This window comes from Aotus nancymaae, unplaced genomic scaffold (genome assembly GCF_030222135.1).
Source record: "Aotus nancymaae isolate 86718 unplaced genomic scaffold, 86718_ANA_hifiasm-v0.15.2.pri h1tg000033l, whole genome shotgun sequence".
Lineage (NCBI taxonomy): Eukaryota > Metazoa > Chordata > Mammalia > Primates > Aotidae > Aotus > Aotus nancymaae.
In genome coordinates this window covers 61,381,045-61,395,501 of record NW_026988447.1, presented here as the reverse complement: position 1 = coordinate 61,395,501, position 14,457 = coordinate 61,381,045, and the positions used below count along the sequence as shown (strand labels likewise).

At 35.0% G+C, this 14,457-nt stretch overlaps 1 pseudogene; it reads left to right on the top strand.

Annotated features, from left to right (window-relative positions):
- Positions 1–11,305: 11,305 nt before the first annotated feature.
- Positions 11,306–12,114, top strand: LOC105706258 (sodium/potassium-transporting ATPase subunit beta-3-like; annotated as a pseudogene).
- The last annotated feature ends 2,343 nt before the right edge of the window (positions 12,115–14,457 follow it).

Genomic DNA, 14,457 nt, shown 5'->3' with positions numbered 1-14,457 from the left:
GAGTAAGTAAATGTCATCATTTAGAGTTATTAAGGGGTTATCTGAAAATTAGCTGAAATTATGATACATACTTTTTTATTTTTGTTAATATCCAATATGAGTCACTCATATTCTATGGATGCTAAATAGATTTTTATTTGTTTTGTGTTCTAAATGAATAAATTTCTTTATTTTGTTCCATTTATATTAACACTGGTAACTATCAGAAAGACAAATTTCTCTCATATAATTTTCTGTACTTTTTACTAGAAACCTATTTTTTCTTCTCTTCTTCCTCATCATCATAATTATGATGATCATCACCACCATCATTATACAATAGTTTAAATTGAAATAATATGCTATCAACATGATCAATGTACAAGAGTTTAATTTTAAAATATTTAATTTCTTGCATCCTTCTCTAATCATACTGCAATATGGCATTTCTGCAAAAATGAGCAAGTTAAGATGGAATTATCACATCATTTGGACATTGTGTCAACATTTTATTTTAAAAGGGTATTTATTATCTAATATAAATTAATCATAACTACCACCATCACTGTCACCATAAAAAATTGCCTTATGTAGTTACATGCTTCAAAATATGTAAAATGTTTTCAGATGTGTTATTTTTACTGGACTACTACAACCTTATGAGATAATGAAGTGTATAATTTTCATTATGGCCTGAGAAAATTGAATTTAGAAGATAAATTAACATGTCCAAACTCCCATAGCCAGTGTAGAAAAAAAAATTTCTGACCTTGAGTTGAATATCCTTTTCTACACTTTTAATAGTTAACAAGTAATCTCAAAATAGGATTATTAATTTTATTCTGTTCCTTATTATGCTAATTTTTATTAGTCTAAGCGTCTCACTTTTAAAAATTGTTATTTCTGGTCAGTTTTTAGATTAAACTGTAACCTCATTGAATATAACTAAAAAATTAGAGGATGTTTCTGTTTGCAAATGGAATAAAAATTTCTTTTGTTCAGTTAGGACTAAGCGTGAATTATTCAGTTTGTTGTATGGCACACTAAAGACTGTGAAACTATATTACAGGCCAAAAGAAGTGTACTGTATTTAACAATTTAGTCTAAATTCCTTGGAAATCTTTTATTTTTACATGTCATATTGTTACCAATTTATTGTATTATGTTGATTGTTTCTCAGAGCTGAGTCCATTATCAGAGAAATATCAACACAATATATGTTTTGATTATTTTTATAAGAAAAACAGACATTTTTCATGTATTTGGACTTTTTGCATTATATTGATCAACAGTATTGTATTGCTTATATAGTTGTTCATGGACTCCTCTCAAAATTGGATTCTGATATTATGAAGCAAATAGGTTTTAGCATTTATCTATAGAATTATTCTTTCCAAAATAAAATTCTAAACAATATGAGTGGCTTTACAATCAATAATCCAATATGTCATCACTCATATAAATATTATTTTCAAATAAGCAATCACAATATTATGGACTGGTTAATTCTTGCTTCTAGTCAGGTTTCTCTTTGTCATTCTTATTCTTGAGGACAACACAGTTCAATTTAACCCTAGACTAATCATCTCCAGAACTAGAAGCATGATGCTGGTTCCCTCTTAACTCAAAAAGATGTTATAAAAATTAATGTACATATCTTGGACATGAATAAGACAATTATGCAGTAAACAAAATAATGTTACTTTAAAAGTCAAATGCCCTGTTACCCAGTCCTGTCTGTGTCATCAATTACCTCCTAGGCATTGATGACCTCTTCCAGACTTCATACATAATGTCTGTTGAGCATCTAAGAGGGATCATTTCCCTTTCTCTTCTTCCTGAGCCAAAGTATGAGACACATGTCCCACCTGAGAGCACCTTGGTGTCACTAATCTCCAGGACCTTAGATTTGTTTCCCTCTGGGTGTCTCTGAGGGAACTATCTCTGTGTGAGCTCTACCTATCTTCCATGAAGGTTACCAACATTTCCTGAATACACCCTAACAGGGTCTTGCTTCATGCTTCTGATGAGTGCTTCCAGCCTCCTCCCTGAGGCAAGTTTCTTACTGCAGCAGTGTGAGATTATATAGAGACAGTTGAGTGCTCATGATGTAAATGATACCCAGAGAAGCAGAGGAGTTAACGCTTGTGGGTAAATTTTTGACCCATGGGAGATAAGAGCCATAAGTAAAACATCCTTTTATTCTCACTTTAATTTTGTATTTTATTTAATAGTAATACTAGTTTTTGTAACATTAAACTTCTATTTGAGGCTCAGTATAACTTGCTGTTTTTAAAGTTCCAAATATAACATATCAGAACTTGCAAAATGTCTAAAACAGATATTCAAGACATTCTGGGAGTTTTCTCATGGACAAGGGTAAACGGTAATAGGAAGAAGCCTGAGATCAGTGGGTAATGAAGTGCACAAGAATTATCAGTAAAATTTTTTTAAAAAGTAGTTGTTCATTTTTCTGTTTCATAAAATAGTATTTACTTATCTTTGATAAAGCAATTCCACTATTCAGAATATTTTGAAGACTAGTATTATTACTATCCATTATTAAAGTTTATTTTGTCTAAAAACATAGGTTTATTCATACAAAGAGATTGAGAAAAATGAACAAATTAGTGAATGTTCAGAAGATGCCAACAAGGTAGAGAGAAAATGACATATGTTAAAAACTATCTAAAACACACATTGATTTTGTTAATTTTTAAATACCCTTTAAAGGGGAAAATGTGCTAAATATGTATGTATTGATTTTAATCAAATTACAGAATAATCGGTATTCTTTAATTTATTTAACAATAAAACAATGAACCCTAAATTTTATTCAATCTAGATAAAAAATGTTTGTGGTATTACTATTAAGAAAAATTTGCAAAAATCAAAAGAAGATGTACTAAAGAAGAATAAACAAGATCATTTCAGAATTAACAAGAACAAACATGTCAGTTTTATTTAAGTGATTACTTAGGAGAGAGAGAATGTTCCCAAAATCTGTCTTTTGATTTAGTTTACTGCTACAGCACTACAGTTTCTGTGATCAATATTTTAAAAAGTATTGAAACTCTTCTTAGGGAAAGAAATTTGCCAAGAGGGAAGATTCATCTCTCTCAGTTATTACATCTGAAATATCTTTTATGCTCCAAATATTCTATTTTTATATAACATTCGTATTGCTTTATTTTCTTCTAAATAAAAATGCAGAAGAGGGAAATAAAGGGTATGTGTACATAACAAGTAAAATGTAACCTTAGCTTGAAGATTAATTGCAGAGAAATGACAGTAAGGGTTGAATAATATAAACTCGTCAACAATTTCTCAGTTTCCTTTAGTAAACCATATATATTGTGTATATCAAATACAGACCACATTTGGGGAGCAATAACTCTTTTTAGGACAGCATATAGTGCAAGTAGAAGAATATGTTACTAGTATTTCTTATACAAGATTATCTACTGTAGTAGATACCACCTACACACACACTATATATATATATGCAATAATACAGAGATGATTGGTTACCTTGGAGCTTTATAAAAATTAAATGTAAATACATGGACAGTTAACAAAAGCAGCAGGCACCATCGATTGTATAAAAGCTGCCATGCTCTGTTATGAGCCTTGCATGCATTATCTCTTTCCATCACTTTACCACATCCATGGGGTAGGCAACATAAGAACCCTGAGGCTTAGAGAGATTGACTGGTTTACCAAAATCATAGAAATCATATGCCTGGGGTGGTGGCTGAAACTCAGGTCTCATCTACTCTTAATCCCTGGTAATTAACCAGTTTACTGCATTGCTTTTAATGAGAAATAAGTGTTATAATATCGACGTACAGTAAACTGAGAGGCACTAGACTCTGGATTCATTATGAGAACAGCAATTAAATATATTTTAATTCTCACACCACATTATTTTCAAAGATATATATTAGCACCATATAAGTTTCTCATTTTTTTTTTACTAGATTCTGCTTTTTCTGCTAAAAGTAGATATTTTGTTCTATAAAATGGTTGTGACATCTACTACCAGTTTTGCCTCTGTTTTGAGACCTGTTATTTTCTGCTTCTTGCATTTACTGGAAGATAGATGAAAGCCACATGATAAATGAGAAGGTGAGTGGCTTAACACAACTCTGGCCAGTCTTTGCTGACTGCAAGAGGGCCAGAAGTTTCCTCTTAGGGAAAGCCATTCATCAGTGATTGACAGGTATGGAAGCATGAAAGCCTGCATCTTCTTCCCTGGCTGGGTAAAAGGTACAAGGATAAATTGTCTTGTGAAGTTCTGCTAAGAAATCATGTGGATGCTACCCTCTGCAGGGCTCTGCCTACCATTATTCCTTCTTTGCTTCCTCCCCTTGGCTTCTTGCTTCCCCACTCCCCTTTTCTCTGGGAGCATTTTCCAAATAAATTATTTGGATGTAAATCCTCATCTCAAGAACTGCTTTTGGAGAACCAAGAACTGCTTTTTGAGAACACAATCTAAGACCACAAACAATTTTAATACAAGGATATACTTATAAAATCATTAGAAAGTGTGCATAGAATTGACCTTTCAGAAAAAACACTTCTGACAAAATCAAGAGTGAGAGAAATCACTCTAATGCTGGAGCTAGTTTGAATTCAAGATCTGTACCACCATAGCAAGCATCTAAGTATCAAAAATTAAAGCTCAAGAAGACCTAACACCAAAATGCTTTTGGAACCCTCCATAGCTTGTCACCAGACAAACAGAAAGAAGTATGAGCAAGTCTGTACTATCACTCTCTCACCACATCCCTAGCAAAGCTAGTGCCTCGATCCAGGAATGCTGCTGTATCTCTGTAGTCTTGTTTGTCATGGCAAACAACCTAAGATTGTAACATAATTTGTATCTAAACTCTAACTGCAGAAGTCTCTGGGAAATATTACTGCTTTGAGCTTTTAGCTTGCTAGTGTCCACAGTAGCTCAGCATACTAGGAGTTTAAATAGATGTCAAATTAAATTCACATATCATATATACAGAAATGGTTCCAACTGTAAGATAATTACCAGAAGCAGTGTTCTGGGTCATATATTATATGCATTTACAAGCTTTATAGAAGTAGTCTTATTGTACTCTGTAGAGATTTTGTTTGTAATGTACTCTTGACAATTGATCCATGATTTCATTTTAATAGTTGGCTTCAGAAGCAGTATAGCTTAACCTTATGCCTGACCTTTAACTTCTATTCATGACCTAGCTTTGGGTTTCTTTGAAAAGACTTCCTGGGAAAATTCCTGCATCTGACATCACTTATAGTCCTAGAGCCATAATTTCTTTTGTGTTTTATTTCTTTGAAGTTCACTGTAATAATAAATTGAAAGATCATTCTCCACGGGCTTTGACCCCATGTTTTTAATATTCCTTTTTAAATATGACAAACAGAACCAGAATATTAATGTAGATAGTTTTCACCAGATGCTATCAAATAAGAAAGTATTACAATTTTCAAAATCTATTTTAAATAACTCCTAATCAACTGCTAGTGACAGATATAAATTTAAGATACCTGTTTAAGGCCACACAGCTGTTTAGGTACAAAGATGAACATAGAATTGAGCTCTTGACTCCTGGATAGATTATTTTAAAAATGCTGTGTTTCATTGAAATTAGATGAGTACAAAAAATCTTAACTATGATATCTTCATATCCTCAGGGTTCCAAGAGGCTCTACTTCAATTCTCCTTTTCAGAAATTTATCTCCAGTTGTTCTCAAAAGTAGTTGTACTAACAAAACAACATTTTTTATTGACAGAGTGGTAAACAAGGAATAAGAAGTAAAACCAGCTAATATTTCTGAAGTAGGTAAAGGTACAGATTAATCATATCTGTTCTCTTTGGAGTATATCCTACCATAAAACAAATAAATATAACATTTTTCTTGCTTTACTTCACAACTCAACTTCCAAACAGAAAAAATCCAGTTCTAAGTGTCAATTTGTTTGCTTCCATTTCTCACAATTCTCATGCTACCTCCAAGAAGAACTGGTCCTGATGCACACACACAGCAGCTCAGGCTATGCTGTATTAAGAAGGCTTGCTCTATTGGAGAGTAGAGAAACAATGAGCTAACCAGCCAATGAAATATTTGGACCAGTGACAGATTTTCTAGTTATCTACTGTGCAAGAAATGACTCTCAATCTTGGTGGTTGAAAATAGCAAGATATATTTATTTTCTCTCACAGTCCAACTATTCTCCAATTCCTGAACAATAGAAGCTATTTTCTATTTTTATGTTTTGATTCTTTTTGTCAGTTTCTCAATACTTTTGCCAGTCATATTCCCTATATGTATTTCATATATATAAAAAGAACCTTTTAATCAAGAACTTGTTGTTCTTTCTTGACAATAATTTGTATCGCACTAGGCATGCACTTCATTCAGTAGAAAAGGTGATTAAAAGCAGTCACTTGTGTTATACATTACACTAGCCACTCACCACATATGGCTATTTGCATTGAAACATCACAATGTGCTCTGTAAGTATGTATAATTATTAATATCAATTATAAATAAAAATCACATTATTAGCTATGTTTCATGTTAGCCACATATTAGCCACATCTCATCTTAAACAGCCTCATGTGGCTAATGGCTTTTGTACTGGGCAGCATAGATATAGAACATTCCCATCATCAGAGAAAGTCCTATTAGATATTGCTGAACTCTAGCCAGTTTCAAACTTATAAATGTATTTGTGTTCTTCACATGCAAATAAGAAACTTTTAGCATGTACTTGTGTTCTTGTGTGAATATGAAATTTTTTACATGTATTTGTGTTCTTCACATGTGAATGTACATTGCAAACAGAAGACATTGCTTGGCACATAATTATGGAAATAACTCTTTTCAGTTAGATACTAGGCATTATTTCTTTTCTTCCCTTCCTTTCCCTTCAGTCTTGCAGAATGGTCTGCCGTTCCATGTTTCCCTTCCCATAGTCTACCATTTCCTCAACATCACCACAGGGGAGGGTGTTTCAGGGCAGGTGTATTAGTCTGTTTTCGCACTGTGGATAAAAGCATACCCAAGACTGTCCAATTTACAAAAAAAGTTTAATTGAACTCACAGTTCCACATGGCTGGGGAGGCCTCACAATCAGGGCAGAAGGCAAAGAGAAACAGGTCACAACTTACATGGATGTCAGTGGGCAAAAAGAGCTTGTGCAGAGAAACTCTAGTTTTTAAAACCAGCAAATCTCATGAGACCCATTCACTATCACAAGAACAGCACGAGAAAGACCTACCACAGTGATTCAGTCATCTCCCACAGGGTCCCTCTCACACCATGTGGAAAGTGTGGGAGCTACAAGATGAGATTTAGGTGGGACACAGATCTAAACTGTACCAACAGGGAAGCCATCTGAAGAAGGGGAGAGACCCTTCATTGTTCTCCTTTGAATGCTTCTACCTAACCTCAGTACCAAGGCTGACTGACAATAAAAATATTTCCTTTCTTTTCTTCTTCCAAATTAGTGATCACGCTTTATTTACCATAGGGTAAAATATCTGTAATGATATTGAGAACATTATAATCGGCAGATAACGAAAGAATGCCTTCTGCCTCTGACCAATGTTAGTGCTGTTAAAATACCGTAAACTGGATAGCTTATAAACAACAGAAATGTATTTCCCACAGTTGTGGAGGTTGGAAAGTCTTGATCTTGGGATTAAAGTACCAGCAAATTAGGTGACTGCTGAGGGGTCACTCTGGTTCATAGATCATACCTTCTTGCCATGTTTTCATATGATGGAAGGGAAAATCTCAGGGTTCTTCAGCCCCCTATCAGGGTGCTAATCCCATTCATAAGGGCTCCACCCATATGAACTAATCACCTCCTAAAGGTTCCTCCTTGTAATACCCTCATTTAAAATTAGGCTTCCACATATTAACTTTGGGGGGACACAAAAATTCAGACCATAGCACCATTCAAACTGTTATGTTGACCTAAAGATGACTACACTATTAGAATTTTAAGTGATTCTAGCAAGATGCTTTATTAAGGAAAATGAAACATAAAATTAGGTCATGAAGAAGTTATTGGTACTGGTATAAGAGCATGTACAAGAGATAACTCATTTGATGTGCTAACTCAGATAGTAATCTGTGATTATAATAATTTTTACAGGTATAATTCAATCATAGTTTTAACTACAGCCCATGTTAAATTGTATTGGAAAATTATAGTCATCAAATATTCTCCACACCAAATATAAATGAAGAAATCCAATGGAATTATGAGAAATACAAAGGAAGAAAAGAAATACTAGCTTGCTTTTTCTCACTCAATAGCTCCCAAGAGGGCCAGGTACAGTGGCTCATGCCTGTAATCCCAGCACTTTGGGAGGCTGAGGCAAGAGGATCACCTGAGGTCAGGAGTTTGAAACCAGCCTGACCAACATAGTGAAACCCTGTCTCTACTAAAAACACAAAAATTATCCGGGTGTGGCTGCAGGCACCTGTAATCCCAGCTACTTGGGAGGCTAAGGCAGGAGAATTGCTTGAACCCAGGAGGCAGAGGTTGCAGTAAGATGAGATCATGCCACTGCACTTCAGCCTGGGTAACAGAGCAAGACTCCATCTCAAAGAAAAAAAAAATAGTTCCTAAGAAAGCTTAAAATACCAGATTTTGAGGAATAAAAATGGGGAAGGCAGCAATTAAATATTTTTAAAACAATTTACTTATTTTGTCTTTACCAGGAATACTGGTGAAAGTGACTACAAATACATGTTAACTTCCTGATTTCAGTAGAAATGTATCAAGTACAAGTATATATGCAGCCTCCAGGCATATAATGGGATGGGTATCATAATAAGCAACTGGATTCATTTGCAGTTAGCATTCTAATAAGCATATGACCTAACTGTGACCCTTCATCTATGGTTTAAAAATTACAAGGATGATAGAAATAAAATTGAACGTCGGCCCATTAAAGTTGTACTTGAATTATAAAATTAAAATAAAATCATGTGAACCTCTACCTATGGTTAGCAATTCATACATCCCTAGGATAAAATAGAATGTTAGGCAAACTAGACTTTGAAATGATATCTTGTATTGTTTAGCGCCTTGCTGAATCTACCATGAGTAGCACTACAGTCAGATGTAAAGTAAAATGAAATTAAAACCAAAAGCAAAACAAAACAAAAAACAGTACTATTGAGAGAAGACATCCATAAAACTTGGGTCACAGCTCCTCATACATTACTCAGACTTGATTTATTTTTTACTTACATATATTTAAGGGATACAAGTGCAGTTTTGTTACAAGGATATATTGAGTGGTGGGGAGAAGTCTGGGCTTTTAGTATAACCATCATCCAACTAATATATACTGTACCTATTAAGTAACTTGTGACACCTCAACCCCCTCCCACCCTAAATACGTATTATTAGGCTTCCACTTATAAGTAAGAAGATGAAACTTTTTGTATCTGAGTTCTTCACTGTAGATTTAGCCTCTGGTTCCATCCATGTTGCTAAAAGACATTATTTCATTCTTTTTTGTTTGTTTTCTTTTGAGAGGGAGTTTCACTCCTGTTGCCCAGGCTAGAGTGCAATGGTGCAGTCTCGGCTTACTGCAACCTCCTCTTCTGGGGTTCAAGTGATTCTCCTGCCTCAGCCACACGAGTGCTGGGATTACAGGTGCCAGCCACCACCCCTGGCTAATATTCTGGTAATTTTAGTAAAGAACGTGTTTCACCATGTTGACCAGGCTGGTCTCAAACTCTTGAACTCAGGTGATCCACCTGCCTCAGACTCCCAAAGTGCTGAGATTACAGGTATGAACCACCCTGACTGGCCTGGCTAAATGATTTCTTTTTTTGAGGGAGTTGATACCCAGTAGTGGGACAACTGGATGGAAAGTTAGTTCTAGTTTTAGTTCTTTTAGAAAGCTTCACACTTCATGCAGCTGCTGCTCTGCATGTTGTTTTTTTGATAGAGGTTGTACTGATTTACAGTCTCACAGAGTATGAGTGTTTTTTCTCCACATTTTTGCCATTTGTTATTTTTTGACTTCTTAATTATACCCATTTTGACTGTTGTAAGATGACATCTCATTGTGGTTTTAATTTGCATTTCTCTGATTGCTGATGTTGAGCATATTTTCATGTTTGTTGGTCACTTGTACATCTTCTTTTGAAAAATGTCTGTTCATATCATTTTTCCACTTTTTAATGGGGTTTTTTGAGTTTTTTGTTTCTTATAGCTTCTGAATATTAACCCTTTGTCGGATGCATAGTTTGCAAATATATTTCCCATTCTGTATGTTGTCTTCTAACTCTGTTTCTTTCACTGAACAGAAGCTTTGTGGTTTACTAAGTCTCGTGTCTATTTTTGTTTATATTGTGTTTATTTTTGAAGACTTGGTCATAAATTCTTTTCCTAGACCAATGTTTAGAAGAGTTTTTCCTCAGTTTTCTTCTAGGATTTTTACAGTTTCAGGGCTTACACTTAAGTCTTTAATCCATCTTGAGTTCATTTTATGGTAAAAGATAGAGGTCCAGGAAAAGTGTGTCTTTTTCCGTGTGTGTGTGTGTGTGTGCGCGCGTGTGTGTGTGTTTTACTTTGCCAAAGATCATTTGGCTGTAGATATGTGGCTTTATTTGGAGGGTATCCTCATTTGTTTTATGTATCTATGTGTCTACTTTAATACCAGTACCATGATATTTTACTATAGGCTTTTAGTATAACTTGAGGTCAGGTAATATAATGCAGCCCATTAAATAAAAAGCTGTTCTATTATTGTGTGACAGTGTGACCAGTACCCTTGAAGAAGAGTATCTCTATAGTACATAGATGTAAATTGATCTTACCCTCTAATCTTCTTAAATTTATCCATGTCACTTATTCAGATAAGATGAAAGAGAACTACATAAATATTTTATGGCCCATTTGATAATACTCTAGTTTCTTGAATCCACAATGCAACTCCAGTCCAGCAGTCAGAATACATAGTAATACAACAAACCACTATGGCATGTGTATACCTGTGTAACAATCCTGCAAGATCTGCACATGTACCCCAGAACTTAAAGTACAAAAATTTTATAAAAAAGAATACGTAGTAATAAGTGTCAGATGATAAAAGATGATTGGACCATGATATGTCTGATTGTGAAAATTTGAATCCTACAAGGTGTTACTTCCCAAGTTCCAGAGGCTATACTTAAAAATTAACTCCTATAATTACAGCAACTTTTTGCTGACTTCTTCACTTATGGAAAAGAAAAGAAGTTCAGTTACATCCTCACGGCTGCTTCTCCCCTCGCCATGCGTGCACACACCATGACGAAGAAAGAGAAGAAGCCCCTCAACCAGAGCCTGGCCAGTGGAAGCTCTTCATCTACAACCCAACCACCGGAGAGTTAGTTCCTGGGGTTCACCACCAAGAGCTGGGGTTTGATCTTGCTCTTCTACCTAGTTTTTTATGGGTTCCTGGCTGTATTCTTCTCATTCACGATGTGGGTTATGCTTCAGACTCTCAACGATGAGGTTCCAAAATATCGTGACCAGATTCCTAGCCCAGGACTTAGGGTTTTCCAAAACCAGTAACTGCATTGGAATACACATTTAGTATGTCTGACCCAACTTCCTATGCAGGGTACATTGCAGACGTTAAGAAGTTTCTCACAACCTGTCCTGATGGAGCACTTTTTGAACAGAAGGGTCTAGTTTATGTTGCATGTCAGTTTCCTCTTTTGTTACTTCAAGTATGCAGTGGTATGAGTGATCCTGGTTTTGGCTATTCTAAAGGAAAACCTTGTATTCTTGTGAAAATGAACAGAATAATTGGATTAAAGCCCGAAGGAGTGCCAAGGATAGATTGTGTTTTGAAGAATGAAGATCAAACAAATATAACAACTTATCCTCATAGTGGAATTATAGACTTAAAATATTTCCCATGTTATGGGGAAAAACTGCATGTGGGCTGTCTACAGCCATCAGTTGCTGTTCAAGTCACCTTGGCTCCTAACAGTGCTGAGAAAGAAGTAGCAATTGAGTGCAAGATTGATGGATCACCTAACCTAAAAAGCCAGGACAATCATGACAAGATTTTGGGATGAGTTACGTTCAAAATCACAGCACGTGCATAGTATGAGTAGGATATCTCCACAGAGTAAATGCTGTGTTGTCTGTCTTCACTTTGTATCAGCTGGACCTGCCATTCTAGAGTTATGAGACCACCTTGGAGAAAGGTGTGTGGCACATGACACTGAGTAACATCATAATGTTCTTCCAGATCATAGTGTTCCATGTCCTCTGAAGTAACTGCCTGTTGCCTCTGCTGCCCTTTGAACCAGTGTACAGTTGCCAGATAGGGACCAGTGAATACCTGATTCCAAACATGTAAGATGGGGGTCTTGGCCTCTTTTTATGTGGTCTAATTGCCAAGTTCTAAATTTTAATATGCTGTGCTATGTAAATATTTTATGGATATAACACTGGTCAACTATCATGTTTTGATGTCAACAAAGTTTTAGGGATAAAATGGTACCCGGCCAATATCAAGTGACTTGATAGCTGCAAGAAGTGTGGTGTGTGGAGAAGTTCTGAATGTGGGGAAGGAAAAAAGAAAATAAAAGTGTATTTGAAAAATATTTTTTAAAAAAAGAGGTTCAGTTGTAAATCATATAACTCTTCACTTCCACCCAAAATTATAACAGTAATTATAAAACCCGACCTCAACTATGGAATGTCAGAAAGATTGGTGACCCCACCTAATAGCAGATAGACACAAATTTTTTTTATTACATTTTTTTATTGTATTTTAGGTTTTGGGGTACATGTGAAGAACATGCAAGATTGTTACATGGGTACACACATGGCAGTGTGATTTGCTGCCTTCCTCCCCTTCACCTTTATCTGGCATTTCTCCCCATGATATCTCTCCCCAACTCCCCACCCCCCTCTGTCCCCTCCCCTATTTACCCCCAACAGACCCCAGTGTGTAGTGCTCCCTCCCTGTGTCCATGTGTTCTCATTGTTCAACACCCACCTATGAGTGAGAACATGCAGTGTTTGATTTTCTGTTCTTGTGTCAGTTTGCTGAGAATGATGGTTTCCAGGTTCATCCATGTCCCTACAAAGGACACGAGCTCATCATTTTTGATGGCTGCATAATATTCCATGGTGTGGAATATTATGTGCCACATTTTCCCTGTCCAGTCTATCATCGATAGGCATATAGTTTGGTTCCAGGTCTTTGCTATTGTAAACTGTACTGCAGTGAACATTCGTGTGCATGTGTCCTTATAGTAGAACCATTTATAATCCTTTGGATATATGCCCAGTAATGGGATTGCTGGGTCAAATGGAATTTCAGTTTGGACTATGTAGAATGTCGATGAAATATAGAAATTAACAGTAGTTTTAATTTCCTTTACTACCTGATCCATTTTTATTGAGTAGTGTCTCCAATTGCAGCTGCTGCTATGCATGTTGTTTTTCTTCTGAAGCAAATCAAGCATCTCCTGGTAAAAAATATGTAGCCATTAAAGTGATGACTATTTGTCTTAATTCTACAAAATATATAGACATGGATTATTTTTAACTGGCAAAGACCACAGTATGCAACAGTACCTTTACTACCTTTTATTAGTAGTATTTTAACTATTATTTTGTCATTAGCATTCAACCAAACCTTCCACTAACAAATTATACTGATAAAACATGAAGAGGAATAAATAGTTTTATATAACACATGAAATTCATAAGAATCTTAGTATGTAAATCCACAAAAAATATAAACATAGCTTGATGCTTCATGTATAATTTCTGGGTTCTAATTGACCAGGTTATGTTAGCCAAGTCTCACAAATAGGACTGAATTTATGGAGAAATATGAATTTATGGATAATAAAATAGACTTGCAAAACTACGCTTAAAGCAATAATTAGAAGAACAAGGAGAGATGAAAATTTAGTGCCTTGAAAGATCGTAAAAGGATTTCCTGAGAATATAGTACAAAATAACTAAAATTATGGAATTTAAAATACATAGACATGAATCAAAGTATTAAGAACACACTCGAATCAAATTTGTCAACTTAAAACAAAAACTAATACTTGAAGCTTATAATTCTATGCAGATTTTAAAAAACGGATCACTGCAATGAATAAAACCAACACTAACATAATTCTTTTTTAAAATATATTTCACCTTTTTATTTGTTATTTTGACTGAAGGAGATAGAGACACAAAAAAACTCATAAAAATCAATGGGATGTTTTTTCAATCTATTTGTGTCTTCTCTTATTTCCTTGAGCAGTGGTTTGTAGTTCTCCTTGAAGAGGTCCTTCACATCCCTTGTTAGTTGTATTCCTAGGTTTTTATTATCTTTGTAGCAATTATGAATGTGAGTTCGCTCATGATTTGGCTCTTTGTCTGTTATTGGTGTGTAAGAATGCTTGTGATTTCTGCACACTGATTTTGTATCC